Below are 21,241 nucleotides of genomic sequence, written 5' to 3' on the forward strand. Positions count from 1 at the left end.
TATTTTTGTGGTATTTTAACTCTTTTTCTACGACCGTTTAATAACATGCTCATTATTCGCTATTTTTTCATAGATAATAGCACCCATTACTATACCCGTGAGTAATAGTTCATTACTCACGGGCAGAAGTTACTCACAAGTCATTACTCACGGGCTGAAGTTAGATTCAAGTGGCGCATGCCATTTTTAATATTAATCGTATATAAACTGTAAATAAAATTACTTAAACTTGTTTATTTAATACAATAATTATTGTAATTTATACCAATAATTAACTTCGAAAAATGTTTAAAAGGAATTTTAACTGTAACAATGTCAGTATACTTTTGACGTTTATATATATACAGGGTGGTTCATCTTATTCGCCTCGGTCTCTGTACGGAAAACCACTTGATATTTTAAAAAAATTTCTTCAGAGAAATATACAGGGCCTTTAATACTACAATCTAAAAATAATGTGAATTATACAGGGTGTTCCAAAAAAGAGTGGTATATCAAAGTTATATTTTTTCTTATGGAATGCCCTATATCTGATGACATTATTGAATTGACCTTAAAAAATAAGCTATACTTTCATAAGGGTTCCCTATACCTAAATACAGGGTGTTTTGATTTATTTCGATTTTTATAAAAATGTAAGGCTTTAGAAAAAAATAAATATCTACGAATCTAAGAAGCAGTAACAAATTCTTTCTTGGATCTTAATAATAGACTATTTAGCATACTTAAACAGATGCTTATTGCAACAAAATTTCTTACAGGGTGGTCAAAATATGAGATTGTTCTATTAACAAATTCAAGCTGTAATAACTTACTTATTTTAAATAGAACACCCTGTATCTTACTAGTCTATCGAGTAGAAAATTTACTTAGCTTTCAATTTGTATTAGGGTTTCCTATACCTATCTTTTTACAGGGTTGTCAAAATATTAGATTTTTCTATTAACAAATTCAAGCTGTAATAACTTACTTATTTTAAATGGAACACCCTGTAGATTACTAGTCTATCGAGTAGAAAATTTACTTAGCTTTTAATTCTTATTAGGGTTTCCTATACCTATCTCCCTTCATTTTTTAAATATTTAAAATTTCCTAATTTGTAAGCTTTAAAAATTAGAATTACATACGTACCTATGTCGTGTTTATGTAACACATCACCAACACCGGCAATATACTTAGACAAGATACTGTCATTAATAATAAAATTTTCATTGTTATCATGTAATCACACAGAGTGTTGTATTATTTTATTTGATTTTGGCCTACATGTATAATTGAATAATATGTTTATTTTAAACTGCATACCCTATATTAGATGCCGTATTCTGGAAGATATTTAAATTATATTTCATTCCGTATAAGTATTTTCCATATCTTAACCCAACGGTTATTAAGTAAATTTAAGAACGCCACTTTTTGTTTGAATCTTTAAATCGCAATTACAAACAATTAAATGCAATGGCTACTTTGACGAAAACGAGCCTATTGTACAAAAATATGTAAAAATGGGTATTTACAGAATAACATGGGAATTTATATTTACAGAATAACATGTGTATTGAGAATGTTAACATGGAATTGAAGAGATTTTAAATATCTTCCATTATAAAGAATAGAATATCGAGTATGTCATTTAAAATAAGAACACTCTGTGTGATTAAATAATAAAAATGTGAATTTTATTAATGAAACTATCTTGACTAAGATATTTAAGTATATTGCCGGTGTTGGTGATGTGTTGTACATAACCACGACATAGGTACTTAATTCTAATTTTTAAAGCTTACAAATTAGGAAATCTTTAAATATTTAAAAAATGAAGCTAGATAGGTATAGGAAACCCTAATAAGAATTGAAAGCTAAGTAAATTTTCTACTCGATATACTAGTAAGATACAGGGTGTTCCATTTAAAATAAGTAAGTTATTACAGCTTGAATTTGTTAATAGAACAATCTAATATTTTGACCACCCTGTAAAAAGATAGGTATAGGAAACCCTAATACAAATTGAAAGCTAAATAAATTTTCTACGCGATAGACTAGTAAGATACAGGGTGTTCTATTTGAAATAAGTAAGTTATTACAGCTTGAATTTGTTAATAGAACAATCTAATATTTTGACCACCCTGTAAAAAGATAGGTATAGGAAACCCTAATACAAATTGAAAGCTAAATAAATTTTCTACGCGATAGACTAGTAAGATACAGGGTGTTCTATTTGAAATAAGTAAGTTATTACAGCTTGAATTTGTTAATAGAACAATCTCATATTTTGACCACCCTGTAAGAAATTTTGTTGCAATAAGCATCTGTTTAAGTATGCTAAATAGTCTATTATTAAGATCCAAGAAATAATTTGTTACTGCTTCTGAGATTCGTAGATATTTATTTTTTTCTAAAACCTTACATTTTTATACAAATCGAAATAAATCAAAACACCCTGTATTTAGGTATAGGGAACCCTTATGAAAGTATAGCTTATTTTTTAAGGTCAATTCAATAATGTCATCAGATATAGGGCATTCCATAAGAAAAAATATAACTTTGATATACCACTCTTTTTTGGAACACCCTGTATAATTCACATTATTTTTAGGTTGTAGTATTAAAGGCCCTGTATATTTCTGTGAAGAAATTTTTTTAAAATATCAAGTGGTTTCCCGTACAGAGGCCGAGGCGAATAAGATGAACCACCCTGTATATATATATATATATATATATATATATATATATACATTATTTACTAAAAATTTTGAATCTTTATTTTAGTGACAGTGACATTAGCGCAATTTGTTTGTGTTAATTGGAATTTATAACTAATATAATATTGTGTTTATTTTTCAAGTTATATTGTGTTAAATATGTTATAACATAATATATATTATAACATAATATATATTGTTATAATATTATTAAATTAGGTATATATAGTTAAATGTAAATAATAGTATATTATTCAACGAGCATGTAATGATGGCTATTACTCACGATGATGAAGTTTGCGACACGGGCCGTAGGCGAGTGTCGTAATTCATCAGAGTGAGTAATAGCCATTACATGCGAGTAGAATACTATACTTTTTCTACGACTTTTTTTATTTTAAGTAGTGAAAAATATAATCGTCAACTACTGAACTACTCGAGATTTAAATTATAATAATTTACAAAAATACCTAAATGCTATTTACCCCTAGTACGTGGCTAAATAATTGGTTGCCTACTATTACCAAATTCTTATTTATTGTAAAAATACAACAAGAAATAGTCAATCCAAGTTCTATTCGTTTCCGAAAAATTATAAGCATAAATTTGTACCTACTGTCAGTGAATCTAATAAATAGGAAATGGCTATTGTCGGTGGACGTATTACGTATTTCATATGGTTATATTTATTTACATTTAACTATATATACCTAATTTAATAATATTATAATAATAGTATATATTATGAAAAGAAAATAATCATTTTCGTTTTGATTCAATTCGAGTCTCTTGGCATCCTCTGACACCGTGTTTCGGGGTCTACCCTTTTTCAAAGAGGCTTTCCAAGGAGACTGAATTGAACCATAACGAAACGAAGAAGAACTGCATATATTAAAATATTTGCAGCGGAGTGTGGTTAGACTGTCCTCTAACAGGGAATGACGAAATGAGTGAAAATAATTTCGACCACGAGTCACTATTCTGTTAACCTAGATACAATAGTACCAATCGGCGCCGCTAGGAGAACACTCCAATAATGCGTCTCAGATTACTTTAATCAAACGTGGTCATTTTGTACTCTAAGGGCCGGTTGTTCGAACGCTAATCAACAATGATCACTATCAAATATTTAATTACTGTCACCAACTGTCAATGTCAACTTTGGTTGGGTTGCTGAAAACATAATTGATTATAATTACGAGATTAGTTAATCAATTAACATAACAATTGTTAACATAATTAATTAACTAATTTCATAATTGTAATCCATAAATATGTTTTCAGCAACCCAAACAAAGTTGACATTGACAATTGGTGACAGTAATTAAATATTTGATAATGATCATTTTTGATTAGCGTTCGAACAACCGGCCCTTAACCGAGTACTACCTATACCGAGTATCAAAATAATCGTTTTGATTCAATTCGAGTCTCTTGAGATTTGATTCAATTCGAGTCTCAAGAGACTCGAATTGAATCAAAACGAAAACGATTATTTTCTTTTCTTTTTCATACCTTACTCGGTTTAGAGTACAAAATGACCACGTTTGATTAAAGTAATCTGAGACTCATTATTGGAGTGTTCTCCTAGCGGCGCCGCTTGGTACTATTGTATCTCGGTTAACAGAATACTGACTCGTGGTCGAAATTATTTTCACTCATTTTAAATAACATATTTAACACAATATAACTTGAAAAATAAACACAATATTATATTAGTTATAAATTCCAATTAACACAAACAAATTGCTCTAAAGTCACTGTCACTAAAATAAATGATAAACGTCAAAATTTTTAGTAAACAATATATAAACATCAAAAATATACTGACATTGTTACAGTTAAAATTCCTTTAAAAAATTTTCGAAGTTAATTGAAGACATCAGTGGATAAAGGTGTCATGTCACATTTGATGAAAAAATGAGATAGTGCTATTTGTGGACTTTCCTGGTATATATTTAACTTTTAAATTCGACCCTATTTTTAAAAATGTTACAGTTAAAAAGATATTTAAGTGATAAAGGTGTCATGTCACTTATACTTCTACTAGATTTAGTGAATAGAGGTGTTATGTCACCTTAAGTTTCGATCTAAAACATAAAAGTTCCAGATCAAAATGTATTCTATCAATTTACTCAGAACTAAAAAACTGTGACATAGCACCTTTATCCACTTGTGTCTTCAATTATTGATATAAATTACAATAATTATTGTATTAAATAAATAAGTTTAAGTAATTTTATTTACAGTTTATATACGATTAATATTAAAAATGGCATGCGCCACTTGAGTCTAACTTCAGCCCGTGAGTAATGACCTGTGAGTAACTTCTGCCCGTGAGTAATGAACTATTACTCACGGGTACAGTAATGGGTGCTATTATCTATGAAAAAATAGCGAATAATGAGCATGTTATTAAACGGTCGTAGAAAAAATAAGTTATAACATAATATATATTGATATATTATTATATTAGGTATATATAGTTAAATGTAAATAAACATTATAACCATATGAAATACGTAATACGTCCACCGACAATAGCCATTTCCTATAGGGATTTTCATCGACTGTCAATTGTTTCGAGCTTCTGTCATGCGTCACATAATATTAATATATCTACGTCATACGTCTTTGGTTTGTATCATTGGTATATGCCAATAACGTAAGACGTAGATATATTAATATTATGTGACACATGACAGAAGCTCGAAACAAATGACTGTGAATGAAAAGCTCTATTTATTAGATTCAATGACAGTAGTTACAAATTTATGCTTATAATTTTTCGGACACGAATAGAACTTTGACTACTTCTTGTTGTATTTTTACAATAAATAAGAATTTGGTAATAGTAGGCAACCAATTATTCAGCCACGTACTAGGGGTAAATAGCATTTAGGTATTTTTGTAAAATATTATAATTTAAATCTCGAGTAGTTGACGATTATATTTTTTACTAATTAAAATAAAAAAAAGTCGTAGAAAAAGTATAGTATTCTACTCGCATGTAATGGCTATTACTCACTCTGGTGAATTACGACACTCGCCTACGGCTCGTGTCGCAAACTTCATCATCGTGAGTAATAATAGCCATCATTACATGCTCGTTGAATAATATACATACTATTGAGTAATGAGTTTTTGTTTGCAAAGATAAAAATTTTAAATTTGGGGGTTGAGGTACATGATGTTTTTAAAGATTTATAAACAAAAAAATTTGCCCATGAAAATACATTTTTTTGAATAAAATTAATGTTTGTTAAAACAACCATGGTGTCTCAAGAGATAGATAGATAGATTTATTTAACTACTTTACATAAAAAAAAATATTTGCAGCAAGTTAAAAATACAAAGTACCTATATTAAAATATTAATATAAAACGTAACTTACAAAAAATATCACAAACAAGAACATAGATTAACAGAAAATATTTTGTATGCTTCTTTTCATGAGCATTTTTCAGTGCGTCACAAATGATAGAAAAAAAGGTAAGTCCGTGATAATATACGTTTTACTGACATGACATTTTAGTTAAATCTGACAGTGGTCACATTTTATTTGCAATTTGGCATAAAATCAAATCCATTGTATTTATTGCATTTATAAAATGGTATTTTCTTTGATTTGTATAGTCTTATAAATTGTACAAATTATATTCGGAGATATATTATATAATTCGGAAATAATGTTTTTTTCGATTATAGCGCCATCTATTGATAACTAGAATAAATGTTATAAATGTCACCGACGAAATTTAATCACCGACGTGCGTTTTTTTCTGTCACATGCAATTTAATGCGTTAGAGATAAATCGAAAAACTGTGACGCACTGAAAGATCCTCATGAGAAAAAGCATAGCAGAGTCACAGTAAGCAGTTCAGTGGATGTTCTGCAATGAGTCATATATTATTCTTCTAAGCAGAAAATCAATGTTTTAGCAGATATTTTTTATAGCTTTTTCGAAACTGTTTCAGTTTAGTTGTATAATATTATACAATAGATAACAAGTAATTAATTTTTATTGAAAAAACGATCAGGTAATATGGCACCAAAGGTGCATATTAGATTTGTATAATGTTGAATCCATCTAGCAGAGGTTTCTGACACTATGACATTGCTGTTAGAAAAAAATAAATCTATAGCAGTTTTTACAGTTTCGCGAAAATTATTGCTATTTTGTTTTGGAAACATTTGGGAGTGCCAGTTCTAGTTCCAAGTTTTGTAAAAAAAACCTTCGCCTACTTTGGTCATTACTTTTCCAATCATGAAACTTTTAGTAAATATAATATAGACATTGAGTGCAGTCATATCAATCATTTCCACCAAAATCCAAAAAGGCGATCTCCTACTTGAACAAACACATGTATATTATCTGGTCATTTTATCTCTGGTGTCAAACAGACCCTTTGATTTTTATACACAGCAGGCCAGGGCCCCCGCTACCATATGTGCAAAGTGTGCAATGCACACGGGCGCCATCCTTTAGGGGCGTCAAAACCGGGGTCAAAAATTGCAAAAAAAGACAAACAAAAAAACAAAAATTAATTTTAAAATAAAAGTTGAGAAATTAAATAGGATTAAGTATAAACACACACGAAATTTTATTAGTATATCAACCAGTTACTGCTGATTCCCATTTGCAAGAACATATCAGAAGTCAGGCATTTTAATTTATTTTGTTACGATTTTATTCTGCTTGTTTCATTTTGATATACACAAATAATAGTCCACTTACTTACGGTTTTTGCCGAAAATTTTAAAGAACCGCTTATATTGACATGAAATTTGTCATACACATAGCTAACAAGGAAATAAGTGATATTGTGCCGATGTGTGCTTTTGTACCTGGGGATATTCTCAGGGTAAAAAAACATACGTTCAAAATAAGTCCGGAATTGGATAAACTGACTAATTATGAGCAACTTTTGTTCCATAGAGATTTTCACTAAGTCAATACTTTTCGAGTTATTAATCTTGATCTTAATCTTGAATAAATTCCTTTTTTCCAAATAACTTAAAAATTATTATTGATACCAAAAATCTCAGTAAAAAATTTCAAGCAGTAAAAATAAGGTTTTGCTTTTCTGAATATTTTGGATTTTTTGTTTCTCTGTAAGAGAAAAAATGGTTATGGCTGTTCAAAATTTGCATACACTCATGATTAGTGACTCGTTCAAACCCTTTTAACTACAGTCTTTTCAAAAATAAGCATTTTGAATCGATAAAACTTCAGATCACATATAGAAATAGTTTCATATAGAAATCCTAGTATAAAACATGTTAATATGAAACTAAGACAATGTACTAACATGAACATAATGTTTCTCTCTGTTCCTACGGGAAATGATCCTAATGCCAAATATATTTCAAAATTTAATAACAAATTAAGTGACTTCTTAAGTGTTTTTAATTCATATTATGAGCACTCAATCTCATTCCTAAATGTAAATAATTCATATGGGCATAGACTGAGCAACTATAGAATTTCATACCTGTTGGAGAATCAAATAAAACATTTTAAAAATAATAAAAATTTGATATTTATTCAGTTAAAAAATACAACACCACCCAATGAACATAATTCAGAAAGCATAATTGTTTTAGATGATCTTGGTGAAAATTGTTGCACTTTTACAAGACCAGAAAAAGATTTGGATTTTCAGTTAACGCCAATAATACAACTTCAGACTTAGAAACTGACAAGTCAGAATCTTCTTTTAATTTAATTTTTCTCTTATTTAATACTCAGTCAGCTAGAAATAAAATTGATGATTTATTTTTAATGTTAGAATATAATGACTTTCCCAGTGTTCTGTTATTGACTGAACACTGGCTAGAAGAAAATGAATACTTGTATATTCCCGAGTATTCCATGATTTCACATTTTTGTAGAACAAACTTTATACATGGGGGTACTGCTATTTTAGTACACAACTCTCTATTGCAAGAACTGGCTTTTGTTCAGATAAATTATGAGGATCTTATTGAAGAAAAACAATTTGAATTTTCAGTTGCACAAATAACAAATTTTGATATCTATATTATTTGCATCTTATTAATGTCAAATTGACGTCGAAGTACTTATCAAAGTTTTTTAGAAAAAAATTGATTTTTTAGTTACTTTGGAAGCTGTAAATGTGCAAGAGAATATATTTATATCAAAATATATATAGTAATTATTATTACGCAAAGAAATAGTGAATTCCTCACTGAAAGAAAACTATATTAGTACATGGTGATAAACATAGATATCAAAATCTTTATTTGGTCTCGTTTAGTATCCTTTTTTAGTGATTTAATTGACCATAATATAAAGGATTACATTTATATCCAGATAAAGGTAAACATTGTTAGTATTCAAGAAATCAGTGAAGCTCTTACTGAAGAAGTGACACAAATAGACGTCAAAACTTTAATAAAATCTGTTGATATCCCGTTAAGAGAATCCCGTTAACGGTCTCAAATCATACGAAAGTGTGAAACGAACTCTCCTTGATGATCCCATCAACTAGTTGTAATATATATAAACGTTAACCCCATGGAGGAGGATTTTATAACAGGCATCCAAATTCAAATAGGTTAGAACATTTCTATTTATTTTAGTAAGAACATCTGTGTATGTATCCTGTATTTCTTTAGTGTTAGTAGTTAGTACTCCTGCCACCTCCACGTGGTTAGGGGGCGGGCAACCACTCCACTGCCATAAGTCGGGGTCCTCCCACAATAAGCTCAGTGGTAGGGCTAAGAGCACACTGAAGAAATTGTAGGTAAAAAAGTGGAAAAAATGGGAGATAAAAAGAAAATTACTTCTTTTGGAGGTAATTCATCTCAAATAGATGACATAATTGAAAATAGTTTTAGAATTAGTATTAATACCTTATCTCAAAATAATAATAATGAAATATTAGATAATAGTATTGTAGATAATAATATAAATAATACTGAATTAAATATAAATTTGAATGAAAATATTGATAATACTAAAACAAAAATTAAAGACTTACTTGACTTCATTGAAGGTGAAATGGAAATAGGTAAAAGATTAAGTAAAATAGGAAAAGATGATTTAAAAAATAGAATAATCTTATTAGCAATGGAATATGGAAATATGGAAGGACAAATAAAAATATTAAAAGAAGAAAATAATAGACAAAGAATAGAATATGAAAAATTAAGAAAAATAACACAAACACAAGAAACGAAACAAACATATGCTGCAATAACATCAAAACCAATAAATAATAAAACTGAAAATCAAAAACTAATAGAGACACAAAAACAAATAAACACTCTTTTTATAACAAGTGAAACAGCACAAACTGGAAGAAAAGTACAAGAAGAACTTACGAAAGTTCTAGATCCAGAAAAAAATAAATTAAAAATAAACAAAATGAGAACATCAGGAAGAGTATTAATAATTGAAACTCCAACACTAGAAGACATTGAAAAAATAAAAAATAATGAAAAAATAAAAGAAAAATTTAAATGTGAACTTCCAAAAAAAAGAAAACCACTAGTAATAATGTATGATTTACCAAGCAACGAAAAAGAAGAAATTATATTAAATAAAATATATACTCAAAATTTTGAAAATATAACAAAAGAAGACTTTACAAACAATTGTAAATTAAAATTTAAGACAGGACCAAGAGAGAAATCTACGGTCCATTATGTATTAGAAGTGTCACCTGATATAAAAAAACAGTTAATAATAAATAAAACATATGTTGGTTTTACAAGTGTAAACACAAAAGATTACATAGTGGTAGCAAAATGTAATAAATGTAATGATCTAGGACACGTAAGCAAACACTGTAATAAAGAAACAACATGTAACCATTGTGGTGAAAATCACGAAAGAAAAAATTGTAATAAAACAGGACAGCCAAAGGTATGCATACCTTGCAAACACAGAGGAAAACAATGTAATAAAGAAAATAAAAATTGTACAACTTATGCTCTACTTTTAAATCGTCTAATTCAAAAAACAGACTATGGTACATAAATATTATTTAAAATTTAATTAAAATTAAAATTAAAATGAAAATTAAAATTAAATTTGAAATTAAAATTAAATTAAAATTAAATTTTATAACATTAAAAATTAATATAATAAAAAATAAAAAAATTCAAAAACATAAAAACCAATGTGATGCAATGGTTAAAAACAGAGTCATGAGAACAAAAAATCATACTTTAAATGCTAAAAATACAAAAAATATAAATCATAATATAAAACAAAAATACTTTAAAAATAATAAAAATTATTGTATCAGAGAAGAGGGAATAAACTCAGATAAAATAATTAAAAATAATAAAATACACAGATATGGTGATAAAATACTAAAAATGAAAATTTATTCGATTCTAATAAACACGGAAACCAAAATGAAATTAATAAAAAAAAAAACAAACCAAATTAATTAATGACAAACAAAACATTCAATATAAAAATAGGACAAATAAATGGTATGAGAAGTATCACAGTACTACATGAAATAAGAAAAACAGCAGAAGAAAATAGTCTTGATATGGTTTGCATTCAAGAACCATACACAAGACTAGGAAAAATTCAACACATGCCAATTAATGCACAATGTGCAAGCATAGGAGAAAATCCAATGGCGGTAACCGTATTATTCAATAAAAATATGAGACTTCTAATTCTAAAACAATTTAGTGATCGACACTGTATCTGTGTAGAATTGCTAACAAAAGCAGGTAAATTTATCATAGCTAACCTATATTGTCAGTTCTGTGAAGATATTGATGAATACGTGGAAAAGATAAGAGCTATATTTATAACGTATAGAGAGGAAAAAGTTATAGTTGTAGCAGACGTAAATGCAAAATCAATATTGTGGAATTCAACTCAAACAGATCAAAAAGGATTATTAGTAGAAGATATGATTAATGAACTAGAGTTGATAGTACACAATAAACCAGGAAACCCACCAACTTTTCAAAACAGAGCTGGTGCGGCTAGCAATATAGATATAACAATATCAAATGTTGCAGTAGCACACCTAGTTAAGGATTGGAAAGTGATGGAACATGCAACAATAAGTGATCACAACCTTATAACTTTCAATCTTAATAACCTAAATCCACGTAATACGGAAATATCTTCGGTAAGATACAATATAGGTAAAGCAAATTATGAACTATTAAAGTCTGAGTTTCGACCACCTTGTCTGGTACAAAGGGGATCTAATATAAATATTGCAACAAAAGAATTAACCAAACAAATTAAAAAAGCAATGGATATAGCAATACCAAAAATAAAAGAAAATAGTAAAGTAAAAAACTCAGCCTGGAAGGAAAACCTCACAAGAATGAGAAGCAGAGTTAGATATGCGCGAAAGCGATATCAACGATGTGGTATCTATCTTGAGAGGCAAATCCTTCTAGGTGAATATAGAAGACTAAAACAAGAATATAAACAAGAAATAAAAATAACAAAAGCTAAAAGTTGGGAAACCTTCGTATCAAGACACTTAGAATTAGATATGTGGGGAATACCATATAAAATAGTTTCTAAAAAAATTAGATGTCCGACAATGCTTTCTACTTTAAAAAAAGAAGATGGAACATTTACAGAAAGTTGGGAAGAATCGGCCGAAACATTACTTAATGTATTATTACCTCCAGATAAATTAGAAGGAGAAACAGTAGAACAAAGAAATATAAGAGAAGAAATGATACAAGAATACCAAATAGAAGAAGAAAGAGAAATAGAGGAATTCACAGAAGAAGAAGTATATGAAAGTCTGAGAGAAATGAAAAGAAAGAAGGCACCTGGACCGGATAATATTCATGTTGAAATACTTCAAGCATTGTCGGAACAAATAATTCCAGTACTAACATCATTATATAATGAATGTCTTAGACAAAGAAGGTTTCCCAATAATTTTAAACAAGCAGAAGTTATAATAATACATAAAGGGGAAGATAAAGATCCTGCCTTACCGAAATCATATAGACCGGTATGTTTATTGAATACAATGGGAAAATTACAAGAAAAATTACTATGTAAAAAATTAAATCAAATAAGAACAGAAATTGGATTACATCCTGGTCAGTATAGTTTTAGGAAAGGTAGATCAACAGAAGATGCAATAAATAAAGTATTTGAAATAGTAAACGAAAGCATAAAAAAGTATGTTTTAATGATCTTTATAGACGTGTCTGGGGCTTTTGACAATCTTTGGTGGCCGTCATTCTTTGAAAGACTTCGAAGAATGAGATGTCCAAAGAATCTGTACGGAAGTCTCAGAAACTACTGTCAAGACCGATATGCAAGCCTAAGCTGTCCAACAGGAAAAAAGACAAAACATATCACAAAAGGATGTCCACAAGGATCAGTTTGTGGACCTATGTTCTGGGATGTAATGCTAGAGGAACTGCTGGAACAATTGACTATAGATCCTGAAGTGCTTGGAAGCATAGCATATGCAGATGATTTGTTGTTGATCATAGATGCAAACTCAAGAAGAGAATTAGAAAATAAATCAAATGAAGTATTAATAAGAGTAAATGATTGGATGAATAAAGTAAAATTAACAATATCAGATTCAAAAACAACATATAGTTTAATAAAAGGAAATTTAGAAAGAGATCCAATTATAAAAATTAGAGGGAAAACAATAAAAAGAAAAATGGAAACAAGATATTTAGGTATTATAATAGACGAACAAAAATTATTTACAAAACACATGAATTGTGTCTGTGAAAAGGCAACAAAGATCATGCATAGCATTGCTAGTCTAGCACAGAAGGAATATAGAATTTCGTTCCGACAGATGAGAATATACCTAAGTACAATACTTGCATCAATTGTAGGGTACGGTTCAAGTGTATGGGCACATAGATTAATAAATAAAAAAAACGCAGAAAAATTAAATAGAGCTCAGAGAGGATTTCTTGTAAGAATGACGGGAGCATTTGGAACAACTGCAACACAGGCACTCACAGTTTTAACTGGAGTAATGCCAATGCATTTAGAAACACAAAAAAGAGCATGTAATTATTGGCTAAAAAACGAAAAACATGAAAAAATAATACAAATAATAGGATTAGATATAAGAAATAAAAGAGAATTAAAAGAAATAATAAATAGAAAAAGACAAAATGAATGGGAAAATTCAACAAAATCTAGACGTTTATACAATTTTATACCAATATTAGAAAACATTCCAAATTATTTTAATCCAAAACAAGGTTTAATACACTTTTTAACAGGACATGGACCGTACCCAACATATTTGGAAAGATTTAACTTAAAAGATGATGCATATTGTGAATGTGGAGAACTAGGTACACCAGAACATATAGTGTTACATTGTGAAAATACTATAGAAAATGAAGAACACAGAGAAATGAGAAGAAGATTAGAAAGAATTGAAATAAGAGATATATTACAAAATGAAGAATATTTTGAAATATTAAACAATCTCGCACAAATAATATCTAAAAAACAACAAGAAATCTATAATAATAGAAGAAGACAACCAATAATCCAACCCTGATGAAGTTGAGTAAGATAAAGTTAAAATAAATAAAATAAAATATAAATTAAAAAATAGATATTTACAATTATAATAATAATAATTCAATATAAAATAAATAAATAAAAATAATAATTCAATACATAATTCATAAAAATAAAAAAAAAAAAAAAAAAAAAACTACCAACTCTCTTCTGAAAATAGAGGGACTGTCTTTATAACTTAGAAGGGAGTTGATAGTACCAAAAATATTTTAAATTGTTTATTTAAATTTGTTTGTTATACGTAATTAAGAGATTATGGCAAATTGTTATTGTAAAAATAGATTTAATAGTTGAGTAAAAAATGTAAAAATATAAAAAAAAAATATCTGTAATCCCATCAGGAAAAAACGACCTGGATTAGTCACTAGAGGCCAGGTCATATGTATAAATAATAAATAAATAAAAATTATTTGCATCTACAGATCTCCAATAGCCAGTGTCCAGATTTTTTTGGAAAGGCTGGAGAACTTGTTGTTGAGGATTCCAAAGTTTAGTCAAATAATCCTGACGGGTGATTTTAATATTGACTTTCTGAACTATGATTGCAATGAAGTAAAGAAAATAAAAAACTTACTCACTTGTTTTAATTTAAAAATGCATGTTAATGAAGCAACACGTGTCACTAAATTGTCTCAAACTCTAATAGATTATTTCTGTTCTAACTTTGAGAAGGATTATGTTCAATGTATTGTATTTGACCCCAATCTGTCAGACCATAAGGCAGTTGTTGCTTCTATCAAAATTAAGAAATTTAGTAAAGGTAAAGATAGTGTAAATAAATTTAAAATTGGTCGCCTGTATAGTAAATCTAACTTTGGTAAATTTAGATTAAAGTGCGAGAGTCTTGACTGGTATTCTCTCCTATCACAATCGTCTGAGCCATTTAAATCATTTCATAATACAATATGTGAATTTTTTGAAAGGTCTTTTCCTAAACAAAAGATTAAAATTAAAAATAGAAAACCTTGGATTACAAATGGCATTAAAAATTCCTGCAAAACCATGAGATCGCTCCATTATATCAAAAAATATTACCAAGATGAATGGTTTGTTACCTATTATAATCAATATAAAAAGATATACAGAAATGTTATTAAAACTGCAAAAGAAAACTGCTACAAGCATAGAATAGAAAACTCCTCAAATGTAACTAGGGAAACTTGGTCTATAATAAATGAATTAAGGTAAGGGGTAAACACAGATCAGGTAATAGTCATCACACTCCACTTCCAAATGACTGTAATGAATTTTACTGTAGCATAGCCGAAACATGGTACAGATCCTTTGTCATATCTGAAGAAAACAGAAGTTATGTGTCCCTTCATAATTTATGATACTAATGTTGAGGAATTGAAAGAGATATTTAAATCAATCAGAAACAAAAACTCTTCGGGTTATGATGACATCTCTATAAGAGTTTTCAATAATCTACCAAACTCTGCTTTGGATGTTTTATCTATTTTAATTAATGATAGTTTTAATGCTGGCACATTTCCCGATTTCCTGAAGATAAATGTTGTAATTCCATTGCACAAGGGTGGAGATCACATAAACCCTTCCAATTACAGGCCAATTTCTCTGATACCTACGTTGGCAAAAATAATAGAGAAAATTGTTAAAGCAAGATTAATACAATTTTTAGAGGTTAACCAACTACTAAGTCCGAAACAGTTTGGTTTCCGTGGTAACACTGGCACGACCGACGCGATTTTCAGTTTTTTAGAGATAGCTTACAATAATATTAATTTAGGCGAGATGGTTGCGGCAGTGTTCTGTGATTTGACGAAGGCTTTTGACTGTGTCAATCATGGTTTGCTGCTGCAGAAGCTTAAACGCTGCGGAATTAAAGATAAGTCACTGAGTTGGATGGAGTCATATTTGTCGGGTAGGAGTCAGTTTGTTAGAACAGACTGTGACTCTGACTTGATGAATGTAACTTGGGGAGTGCCCCAAGGCTCGGTATTGGGACCAGTTCTGTTTTTGGTATATATAAACGATTTAGCCTACCTTGATGTATCTGCTCATTTCACCCTTTATGCAGATGATACCACTCTTATATGGCATGCTAAAGATTTGAATGTCTTACGCCAATCTGTAGGTAGGGAACTCTTAATGATTGGAAATTGGTGCACGGCGAACTTTTTGACATTAAACACTTCTAAAACCAAGCTTCTGTGTTTTAAACATGCTATGCCTGAATTACATCTGGAACTTGAACCTCAGCTGTCCGTCAGGTTTCTTGGCCTGAATATTGATCCTGACCTTAAATTTAAATCGCATATCGAAGCCTTGAATTCAAAACTTGCATCTGGATGCTATGCAATACGGTCGACTAGAAGGGAGCTTGGTTTTGCCCAAGCAAGAACTGTGTACTTTGCACTAGTAGAGTCACATCTTAGATTCGCAATTCAGTTTTGGGGAGCGTGTAGTCAGGAGCTTTTCAGTAGTGTGTTTTTGCTTCAAAAAAAGGCAGTACGCCTGTTGTACCAGGTAAATTCTAGAGAAACGTGTAAACCTTTATTTATTAAACACAGTATCCTTACACTTGTATCTCTTTTCATTTTGGAAACGGCAAGCATTATTTTTAAGAATAAACATCTATATGAAAATAATAATCGATCTGGACGATTTGCTAGCAATTTAGCTTTGATTACACCTAGAAGCACACTAGTCAAAGACTCATTTATTTTTAACGGCATCAAAATTTTTAATAAACTACCTAGTGAAATAAAAAATTTGGAAACTATTAGAAAGTTTAGAAATTCATTAGATAGACTGCTCGCTAAGAGGGCCTATTATGATCTGACAGAATTTTTTGAGGACCATTGGAGCTGATGTATTTGTGATCCTGTGTATATTTATTTATTTTTTTTTTTAGTCAATTTGTTTGTCATTATTGTTTGTGATTTAGTTTTACAGCTTGTAGTTTGTTTGTTTTTTATTTTTGACAATACTACATATTTTGTAGTTGTTATATAATGTAAATGTGTTATGTGTTATATTTTATATTTAGTCATATTTTAATTTAATTTATTTATTTAAAACTCTTAAACAGTGTTTGTCAACAAGATTTTTTCTTAGACAATAAACATATATTCTCTCTCTCTCTCTCTCTCTCTCTCTCTCTCTCTCTCTCTCTCTCTCTCATAAACACTACATAAGTAAAGTAACTTGTGGTGAAGCGGTAACGATTAATTTCATTTGGGATGCTAATTAGAGGGTAATTTTCACGATTTGTTTACCAAAAAAAAGGGAATAGCATTATTTTGAGCGTACCCTACTCTTACTTTTGATATTAAAAAAAAACACCTAAAAAAATAAAAATATAGCTTCTTTTAAACACTTATTTCACGTTGAAATATTCGATTTGTAATTTGACGAATAAGACCCTTCTTTTCATTAGCTATAAGTCTGCTTCTACTGGGTCTGCAGACTTCATAAATTACACCATTTTTTTAGATAAGATATTTTTTTTGATAAAATACTTACTTTTTGAGTTATTTGCGAAAATCCGTCTAAACAGGTATTTTTTTTGTTGGAAAATGAACATTATTATTTACTCGCAAATAACTAGAAAAGTATTGACTTAGTGAAAAACTTTTTATTTATCTATCTAATCAACCCTAAACATCCATCCTTGGATATAGGCCTCCTCTTCCTTCTTCCATGCCTCTCTATCTTGGGCAATTTGCATCCATTTTGACCCAGTGTGCTTCTTCAGGTCATCTGACCATCGCATTTGTGGCCTTCCCCTTTTTCGTTTGTGGTTCCACGGTCTCCAATGTATAATCGTCTTAGTCCATCTTTCATCCTTCTGCCGTAGGGTGTGTCCGGCGAACTTCCATTAAAGCTTTGCTACTTGGTTTGAGACATTTTTCACTTTTGTTTTGTTACGGATCCATTCGTTTCTTTTCCTGTCTGATAGTTTAATGTTCAGCATTTGTCTTTCCATGGATCTTTCTGTCTTTGCTATTTTTTCCATATTTGCTTTTGTCAACGTCCATGTCTGAGAGCCATATATTAGAACAGGGAGTATACATTGATTGAAGACTCTTTAAAAAAAACTTTATAAGCAGAAAAAAAGTTGTTCAAAATTAGTCATTTTATCCAATTCCGGACTTTTTTGAACGTATGTTTTTTAAAAAACGTATGTTAAAATAAAAAAAAATATTACTTTATTCCTTGACACGTTAGCTAAGCTATATGTATGCCAAATGTCATGTCAATCCAAGCGGTTTTTAAAAATTCGTAGGTTTTACAATATTTTTCCTTGAGTGAACTTTATCATAACTATAGATATGATTTTTAAAGTTCGGTTTTTTGGTTTATTTCAAGCACCTACCTACCTTTAAAAAATAAATAAAAAACATGATCCAAAATGCCAAAAATCTGGGGGGCGCCAAAATTCTTTTTTGCACGCAGGCGCCAGTAACCCTTACGGGGGCCCTGCAGCAGGCCATGTGGGGTAACGGAGGTACCAAGTAATTAATTTCAATTTTAGTAGGAAATTCAAATTATATCTAAGTAATAATTTTTATTGAAAAAATGATTTGGTAATATGGCACCAAAGCTACATCTTAGATATAATGCTAAATCCATCTAGCAGGGGTTTCTGACATTATAGGTCTGGATCTCGCATACCAAAAAAAAAGTTGATTAATAGCAAACTGAAAATTTGTTAATAGCTTAAGGGTGTCTAGTCAGACAAACTTTGATATATTGGAACACTGGAACAGGGGAAGTTTTAATTGTGGAACAGATTAAAAATTTGGAACGTCAGACTACGAAAATGTCAGATGTATTTTGTCCGACAGTGGACGAAAAGTATTATTTATTATTGGCTAGACAGTTCCGCCCTTGCTCAATGACGGGAAAAAACAAGCATCAAAAAATAAAATCCACAAAGAAAAAGAAATGTTTTTCCTGTAGTTGGCTGTATACAATCAATCACAAAATTGGAAAAAAAAATAAAAAGTACACAACATATATTTGTCAAATTTATTGTGATTATTATAATTCACATTTTAGCAATTGTAATTAATTTTTTTAGCTAAATATAAGAAGTTTTGATTATTATTACAGTCCATTCTATCGAAGTTGTCCATAAAATTTGGACCTTCGAGCCCGAGAAGTATAAAATTTGGTCCGATCGAACCCGATGAGTGAGACAATGGTCTAATAGATCCAGATGGGTATGAAGATTATTGGTTTTTGAAGAATTTATGATTCAGCGAGATTGGATCCGCTCTGCCGATTGAATTAAATGTGAGGATTTTCCATTTATTTTCTCGATTTTACTTGTTTATCCTTCATATTTATTTCCTTTCAACAAAGTGCCAATAAATTATTAGATTCTTTGAGGATTTTTGGGGTTCAATTAAAAATTTTGATTTTGCGCATTGAATAGTTGATTTATAACAACCTATAATTTTATTTAGCTAAAAAATAATTACTTATTAGATTGATTTGTACACCTTTGTGTGTATGTATATATGTATTTGGGTTGATTTGGAGTATTAATTTGTGGAATGCTATACGATTTCTGATTATTATTAGTAGATATTGCTATTATTATCGGATTTATTTAAATATAAATGATTATAGGACCATAACCAATATTCGGCTAAGTTTGATTATTAGATAAAAGAGATTTAGGTTTGACTTTTATTACTTGACTGATTCGTTGATTTTTGAGTTCAACAAAGATTAAACAATTTTATTGAATTTATAGTGATAACAAATATCGCGATTAATGATTTAAGCGAAGACCATTTTTCGCAGAAAGTTTGTTTACTGAGTTTGATGAAATCCAAATGTCAATTGAATTAAATTGTCAGGATCAAGATATTCAACAAGAGTATGCGAAAAGACAACGATTAGATACTACATTTTCAAAAACTTTGTCTAGAGCAAGAACGATTATAAAAAGAAAATGTTCCGATTCATCCAGTTCACAGTCGAAAAGGTTAGATATAAGCCATGAATATAGTGGATTAGGTGTCAAATTACCTCCTATAAAGTTACCTGTCTTTGACGGAGACTATTTGAAGTGGATTGAGTTTAAAGATACTTTTGAAGGGTTAATTCATAATAATAAAATATTGGCAGTTTAAAAGATGATACATTGAAAATTATACAAAGTTTAGATTTTTCTGCACAAAATTACAATTCTGCATGGCAGACTTTATGCAACAGATTTGACAACTCTCGGATGTTAGTCAACAATCATTTAAAAGCTCTTTTTGAGATTGAAAATTTAAATAAAGAATCTGCATTAGGTCTTAGAAGCATGATAGATTCAGTTAAAAAGCATTTATTCGCTTTAAAATCACTTCAACTACCGACTGAACATTGGGATGCTACACTCGGATGCAAAATTAACCGGACACCTTAAAAATGGGTAATTTTTGATGTCTCGCAATTCCTAAACCTGTTGTCCGATTTAAGTGATTTTTTAATATGTTATAGCCTTATTCTTTAACAATACCGTTTTAATAATATTGTTGCTAAACAGGTAAATTTTCATTGTATACGAGGTGTACCAATGAAACTGTGTTTTTTTCTTAAACTTCGCATCACCCTGTGGAATATTCTAGCATTTACAAAATACTGAAATTGAAATCTAACTATAGCCTCATGTTTTCTAAACATTTTGTTTTTTGATTCATTCGCGTACATTGGACCATAAAAAAGTTAGGTAATTTAACAACTAGCTATGTTTTTCATCAATACGGGGTATTTTCAAATAAGTATGGCAACCTTTAAAGGGTAATTCTGCATGAAAAAATAATGACAGTTTGCTTTATAAACGGTATGTCCGCAATTGCTTCGTTTCTGAGATAGGGGGTGTTGAAATTTTTCTTACAAACTGATGATTTATTTATTGCTTTAAAACCGGTTGAGATATGCAAATGAAATTTGGTGGGTTTTAAGACGTAGTTATTGCACATTTTTTGACATACAACTAAGAATTTAATATTTACT

General features: G+C 29.5%; 1 protein-coding gene across 1 annotated transcript in view; it reads right to left on the reverse strand.

Annotated features, from left to right (window-relative positions):
- Nucleotides 1-21,241, reverse strand: part of LOC114335729 (etoposide-induced protein 2.4 homolog) — a 67,856-nt gene that overhangs the window by 38,378 nt on the left and 8,237 nt on the right. The gene's annotated exons all lie outside the window — the stretch shown is intronic.

The sequence above is a fragment of the Diabrotica virgifera genome, chromosome 6 (assembly GCF_917563875.1).
Source record: "Diabrotica virgifera virgifera chromosome 6, PGI_DIABVI_V3a".
NCBI classification, from domain to species: Eukaryota; Metazoa; Arthropoda; class Insecta; order Coleoptera; family Chrysomelidae; genus Diabrotica; species Diabrotica virgifera.